This window comes from Dioscorea cayenensis, chromosome 6, assembly GCF_009730915.1.
Source record: "Dioscorea cayenensis subsp. rotundata cultivar TDr96_F1 chromosome 6, TDr96_F1_v2_PseudoChromosome.rev07_lg8_w22 25.fasta, whole genome shotgun sequence".
Classification (NCBI taxonomy): domain Eukaryota; kingdom Viridiplantae; phylum Streptophyta; class Magnoliopsida; order Dioscoreales; family Dioscoreaceae; genus Dioscorea; species Dioscorea cayenensis.
Window position 1 is genome coordinate 7,911,840 of NC_052476.1, and position 7,500 is coordinate 7,919,339.

At 42.4% G+C, this 7,500-nt stretch overlaps 1 non-coding gene across 1 annotated transcript; it reads right to left on the reverse strand.

The window, feature by feature from the left end:
- Positions 1-1,095: 1,095 nt before the first annotated feature.
- Positions 1,096-1,202, reverse strand: LOC120264121. Its single transcript, XR_005537297.1, has one exon. It is a non-coding gene; the product is annotated as a small nucleolar RNA R71 (small nucleolar RNA).
- Positions 1,203-7,500: the final 6,298 nt, after the last annotated feature.

Sequence of the window (7,500 nt, forward strand, 5' to 3'; positions counted from 1 at the left end):
GTAGGAATGTGGGTTTGGGAGAAATTCCTATCTATGTTCGTATGGGATTAGGGTTCAATCGCCGAGAAATTGGGGTTGTTCTATTCTTGGAATCTCATGGTCCATTTTACCCTTGCATCTTTAGATCATCATCCATGTTGCATGATAACCCCTCAAGGGGATCCACATCCATAGGCCTTTGCATTTCATCGATTATCTTGCTTGCTTATTGCTTGTTCTCTCTAATTTGTTCATAATATTGTTTTAATCTTGTTTTAGTTTTAATTGCACCTATTAGAGTAAAACCCATCACTTGAGATCTTAGGCTAGATAATAGCTCGAGAAGGAGTAATAGGAGATCCTTAGCCCCGTGGAATACGATCCTCGTGTCTTCACACGAGGTATTACTTGGCGATCCCGTACACTTGCGGGGAAGCAATCAAGTTTTTGGCGCCGTTGCCGGGGACCTTAAGGAATTCTAGGAAACTTTTAGATTATTACTCTAGCCATTTCATTCTTTACTCATTTTTTTATCGTTATTTTTCTTTTCCTTCGATCTTAACTTTCTATCATCTTTCTTGGTTTTACAAGGTACTGTGCATGACACGCTCAAATCCATCGACATTGATTACACCGGATAGTGAAATTGAAAGAACTTTGCATCGGAGATTGAGAGAAGTTGGTGAAGGTTCGGGTACACAAAACATTGAAATTGAGGATAGAGAGTCTTCAATCATGGCCGAAGAGCGTCGCACTATATCCGAATATGAAAGACCCCAATTCACGGGTGATGAGTTTAGTGTTCAAGCACCATCCGTGGCATCCAATAATTTTGAAATTAAAGCTAGTACAATCGGCATGGTCCAGAACTCGGTTCAATTCAATGGTCTCGCGAATGAAGATGCACATGACCACCTTTCCCGGTTCCTCCAAATTTGCTCTACATTCAAGATTAATGGGGTGTCCGATGATGCTATCCGTTTGAGGCTATTTCCCTTCAGTTTGAGAGATAGGGCATATCGTTGGCTTACATCATTATCTCTGGGATCTATTAAAACATGGAAGGATATGGTTGAGAAATTCCTTGGGAGATACTTTCCGCCAAGCAAAGCGGCGAAGTTGAGGCAAGAAATTTCAGCCTTTAAACAAGGGGAGTCCGAGACATTGTTTGAAGCTTATGAAAGATTCAAGGATCTCCTTAGAAGGTGCCCCCATCATGGTTTTGCCTCATGGATGCGAGTACAAATCATTTACAATGGGCTGAATTATGCTACTCGCCAACTCATCGATGCCGCAGCGGGTGGGTCCCTTAGCAACAAGTATCCCGATGAGGCCGAGCAATTACTTGAGTCTATGGCAAGCAATGAATCACATTGGGCCTCAAGAGGATCTACACAAAAGACTGCTGGGCTTTATGAAGTTAGTAGCAATGATGCCTTGGCCGCGAAGGTTGATGTGTTGACTCGAAAGCTTGATCTTCTTATGGGCAGTAGTTCGAGGTCAGAATCAGTGATGAATTGTAATACTTGTGGTGGTGGGCATGATGCAGCCCAATGTCCAATTGCCAGCTCCTCTGTTGCTTGCATTGAGAATGTTGACTACATTGGGGGGCAACGAAATCAAGGGAACCCGTATAGCTCAACATACAATCCGGGGTGGAAGAACCACCCAAATTTTTCATGGAACCAAGGCCAACAACAACAAGGAGGTGCACTATCTCAAGGATCTCAACTTCAACAACCGGCCTTTGAGAGGAAGTTTTCTACTGAAGAGGTCCTTGCCAAGTTCATGCTCAGTACAAATGACAGGTTCAATAATCTAACTAGTAGCATGGATGCACAATTTGGCAAGGTGAATGCTCAACTCACTCAGCACGCCGAACAGTTTAGTGAGATAGGTTCTATTTTGAGAAACCTCCAAGTTTCGGTGAAGTCACTTGAGTATCGAGTAGGGGAACTCACGAAGGCAAATTCTGAACGTCCCCTAGGGTGTCTTCCGAGTAACACGGAAGAAAATCCAAGGGAGCACTTAAAGGCCATTGCTCTTAGAAGTGGGAAGCAAGTGGAGACAAGGGTCGAAGTTGACCCAAGTGTCAAGAAAAGTGGGGTAGCCTCCGGGGAAGACCCCAAGCTAGTTGAAGAAAATAGTGAAGACAAAAATCAGGGAAGAAATGACAATTTCCAACAACAAGGACCAACAAAATCATCCGAGTATAAGCCTCCAATCCCTTATCCAACCAGATTGAAGCATGAGAAGGAGGATGTTCACTTCAGAAAATTCATGAGCATCTTCAAACAACTCCATTTGAACATCCCGATAGTTGAAGCGTTGACTCAAATGCCAAAATATGCCAAGTTTTTAAAAGAGCTCCTCACGAACAAGAGAAAGTTGGAGGAAGAGGGCACAGTTGCACTTACAGGGAATTGCTCGGCCATTCTCGAAAAGAAGCTCCCACAAAAGTTGAAAGATCCGGGAAGCTTCATTATCCCGTGCTTGCTTGAAGGTGGAATCCGAGAAAATGCTATAGCGGATTCGGGGGCTAGCATAAATGTCATGCCATACACCATGTATTTGAAACTTGGTTTGCATGAGTTGAGGCCACGAGGATGACCTTACAATTGGCGGATCGATCAACAAGAAAGCCTCGTGGGATTGTTGAAGATGTAATTGTCCGAGTGGACAAATTTGTTTTTCCCGTGGATTTCGTCATCATGGACTTAGATGAAGACGTGGAGATACCACTGATTCTTGGCCGGCCATTCCTCAGCACCTCAGGTGCCTTGATTGACTTAAAAGGAGGAAAGTTAACATTAAGAGTCGGAGATGAGGAGGTGGTGTACGCTTTGCCGGTCGCCATGAAACATTCTTTAGATCATGATGGCACACTTTACTTTGTTGATGAAACTGATAGATTGATTTCTAATTGTGTGCAGGAGGTGCTCTCTATAAATCCCTTGGATGAATACTTGGGAGAGTTGGAGAATGAAGAACAAGGAGAGCCTCACCAACACCCTCAAATTCATAATTTGAAGCAACCAAAAGAGAGGGTGCCCTGCACTAATGCTAAGGAAAAAGAAAAAAAAGAGTCATTTGTCAAGAAGATGTGGAGGGAGATTCATGGGAGAAAGAAGAAAGGTAACAAACCTCATCACCCTACTTCTCATGGAGGAAAGGTAAATTTTTCACCCCTCTCTACTCATGAACAATTTGAGGTCTTTTCAATGTTATCAATGAATTTGCCGGGACAAAACAATGCTACAAAGGAAACTGGGGGTGGCATCAAACTCTTTGAGCCCCCATGAGGTAAGGAATGAGGTACGTCAGGCTCGTGATGTTAAACAAGCGCTTCTTGGGAGGTAACCCAAGCGTTCGGTGGTTTTGTTTGCATTTTTCATATTTTAGTTCTTCGTTCATTTCAATTCTCGTATTTCTTAGACTTGTTTGTTTTTGAATAAGTTCATGCTCACACACTTGGCACAATGCTCTATCATTTTAATTGTGGTATATTTGTGCAACTTCTTGAGAAACTCATGTTTAGGTGTTAATTCATGCACTAGATCGTCGTTTTATTCAATTCACTCATTTTTGGAGGAGTCTTTGAGCTTGCTATATCATTTTTTTCATCATTTGTGGCAGGTTTTCAAAGTTTTTATTGGTTTTAATGGGTATACAACCTTACTGGGCCGTATGGTGGCCGTCTGAGACGACACAGAGGCTCTGTGCCGTCACAGACGGCCCCCCATACGGCCCCTATACGGGGCCGTCTGTTATGGGATGCCCTCTCGGCCGAGAGGGCCATTTGGCCCATACGGCCCCCATACTGGGCCGTATGGGGGCCGTATGGGGTCGGGTCCTCCCCATTTAATCCCTCTCTCTCTCCTTCTTCCATTCTCTTCTTTTCTCTCTTTCTCCACCGATTTTCTCTCTTCTTTCTCACTCATTTCTTGGCCAAATCTCCTCATTTTTCCTCCTAAATCTTTTCCTCATCCATTTGAGACGTTGATCTCGTAGTTTTCCTTGAGTTTAACGCTAGTTTTCTCAAGATTTCGTCGGTATGCTTTTTCAATGCCCTAGTTTTATCTTTTTCATTTCTTGGGCATTCTTGGAGCTTTTATGTGGAATTTCTTTAGCATTTTGCTTGGTTTGGATGGTGTGATTGTTATGGATGAAGTCTCCCTTGAATTTATGTACAAAAGTTTTCGATTTTTATGTTTTTGGGGAGGTTCTATCGAAATGAACAGTACCCATACGGCCCCCATACGGCCGTATGGACACTATCCTTCATATTTTTCATTGTATCTTCATCTCTTACACTATCTTTTGAATCATATTGGATTCCTCTATGCTTGATTTGGGTTTTCATGGTTTGTAGGAATTTTGGGGATGAAGAAATTGGCAAGCAACCATGGAGTGATATTTACACCACACGGGGTGACCACATGGAACAAGATGTCATTTTGTGATGAGAGAATTAATTCTAAGGACAAGAATGAGCATGGACAATTTATTTTATTGTTTAGATTTTGTTTTCTAGTTTTTATGTTCCCTTTGGATTTTGTTTTAGTTTTTGCATGATTACTCCCCATCTATCCTTTGTAAGTTTTTGTGGAATGATGATGTCCCCTTTTTGCCTCGCAGAGGCATTAAGGGAATTTGGTGAGCTTTCCTGGTTTTAATGGAGGTCGGACGGGACATGTATTGCTCACCACACATTTTCTCACGTCCTACCTCACGACGAGCACAAGTTCAACCGGGGAGTTCGTTTTCACCCTCCTTTATTATTTGTATTGCTTCATCATGCATGTTTTTTCATGATTAGTGTACATTGAGGGCAATGTACAACACTAAGTGTGGGGATGGGTGCATTTCATGTATTAGGACCATTGTTACATGCTAGTGTTACTTATGATGGTTTTGTTCATTCTTGTAAGATTCTTTTAGCTTGGACTAATGATTGATGTGAGTTATTTGTTTCTATGCTTTATTGAATCCTGTTTTAGGACTAGTATTGTCATGTGCACTGAATATTTTGTCGATGCCCTGGGAATAGCCAATGTGACTACTCTAACTCTCTTGTATGCGTAACACACTACTTTGAGTACTTAGTCTTAGAAAACTAAGTTCTATCCTTCAGTGGACTCTTAAGAACTTTTAAGTCTTGTTGAGCTAATCCTAGTTTTATGGCATATAGTGTACTCTAAAAGATGTGATCTAGGGTGAATGTAAGAGTCTATGTCGAGTATTCCTCCTGCTCTTTGAAGCATGAATGCGTCTATGTAGACTGTAATCGAGTAGTTGGGTGGCTCTTGTGCCTAACCGAGCATGTGCATCCTCCAGAAAGATTTCAAAATGATGTTGATGCAGTCTACGTTAGTCGGACTCGGAAAAAAAAAAAAAAAGAAATAAATGATGAAATGAAAATAAAACCTAGTGATCTTTTTGAGTACCTACCAAAGGTTTTGAAATGAAAGTGGATTTAGTTTCAAGCTATAGATTTAGAAGGATCTTACTTGGCCATTGAAGTAGCACTTAGTAGTTTAAGACTTGGTATTCATTGTAAGTGGAGTGATTAGCATCTAGAGCTGTACTGATTGAAGTCCTTAGGCTAGACCAGATCAGGGCAAATGAGACATAAGATTCACTTACACGGCACATACATATAAGTGGTGAAACAGGATATTTTTATTATGCTTATTGACTTTGACTCAACATCTATGTATCATTGTCCATTGCTATTGGAATCTTATATTTGCTTAAGCTAGAGGTAATGCATTTAGCCACTTCTCAGTCTCTTTGTTTTTCATGAGTTGTTTGCTTGGGGACAAGCAACGCTTAAGTGTGGGGATATTTGATAAGTGTCTAAATGTAGGTGTTTTCATATATTTATCGTATTCACTTTGCATGTATTTTGTGAGGTTTGATGCCCGTTTTATGCTTAATCGTCTTCTATTTGCTTTGTAGGGCATAAGGAAGCCATGGAGAACAAGAAGATATCATTTGGGCAAAAAGAAAGAAAAAGCAGAATTTCATACTACCCAGTATGGGGGCCGTATGCACTGTAGCAGTGGATTGTTTTGGAGTGTCTGCCCAGATTTCCATACTACCCAGTATGGGGGCCGTATGCACCCCGTATGGATCGCGAATCTAGGGTTTTTGGGTGCCATACGACCCCCATCGACCCCCATACGACCCGTATGCCTCGGGGGGTATAAATACCAACTTTAGGGCAGAAAAGTGGGACTTTTTGGAAGGCTTTTTCTGGGCCGACTTTGAGAGAGCACTTGGGAGGTTTTGGGCGACCTTGGGAAGGAGAAGAAGGGCAAGGAAGCTAGAAGATCATTCAAGCCCAAGGTCCAAGGCTCTCAAGGCAAGAAGGCAACATCATTGAAGGGGAGATCTACAACGATTTGAAGGAAGGAGACCCGCGGCTAGAGGAAGCGTCATTCGGCATTCCTTTGGTGGGGGAAGCATCATTCGGCATATATTCTACCTCCTCCTCCACCATTTCATCTAGGGAGTGTCATTTATGCTTTTTCTTGTGTGTTTTACTTGATTTTTATTGTTTGTTGTGGGATGATGACACACTAGACCCCCCAAGGCCACCGGGTGTTGGTGAACCTTTGGGGGTTTTATCATGTATGTTGGATGATAACTTGTTAATTCCATGCTTGGGTAATTTTGAGATCTAATCTATTGTTTTTCATGCTAAGTGCTACACTAAGGAGAAATCCGTAGCTCTTTTTATGATTGATGCATGTAGATGTGACTTGCTTTCATGTATTAGGTCATGAATGGATTAGAAGGGGATACTTGTATCATCACGCTAGAAATCGGGTGTTTGGTAGCCCTCCATGTAGGTTTAATCCGAAAGAAGAGTAGGTTTATTCCTAAGTGAGATATCCTTATACTTAATGCAATCGTAGGAATGTGGGTTTGGGAGAAATTCCTATCTATGTTCGTATGGGATTAGGGTTCAATCGCCGAGAAATTGGGGTTGTTCTATTCTTGGAATCTCATGGTCCATTTTACCCTTGCATCTTTAGATCATCATCCATGTTGCATGATAACCCCTCAAGGGGATCCACATCCATAGGCCTTTGCATTTCATCGATTATCTTGCTTGCTTATTGCTTGTTCTCTCTAATTTGTTCATAATATTGTTTTAATCTTGTTTTAGTTTTAATTGCACCTATTAGAGAAAAACCCATCACTTGAGATCTTAGGCTAGATAATAGCTCGAGAAGGAGTAATAGGAGATCCTTAGCCCCGTGGAATACGATCCTCGTGTCTTCACACGAGGGTATTACTTAGCGATCCCGTACACTTGCGGGGAAGCAATCGAGTGGTCTGGCGGGGTCCGGAGCACGACAGGGGCTCTCACCCTCTCGGCACCCTTTCCGGGGGACTTGGGCCCGATCAGTCGGCGAGGGCAGCCTGCGAGACTACTAGGTCGGGTGGGCGTCACTGCCCGATTCTCAAGCTGGGCTCTTCTTGGTTCGCTCACCCGTTACTGGGGGAATC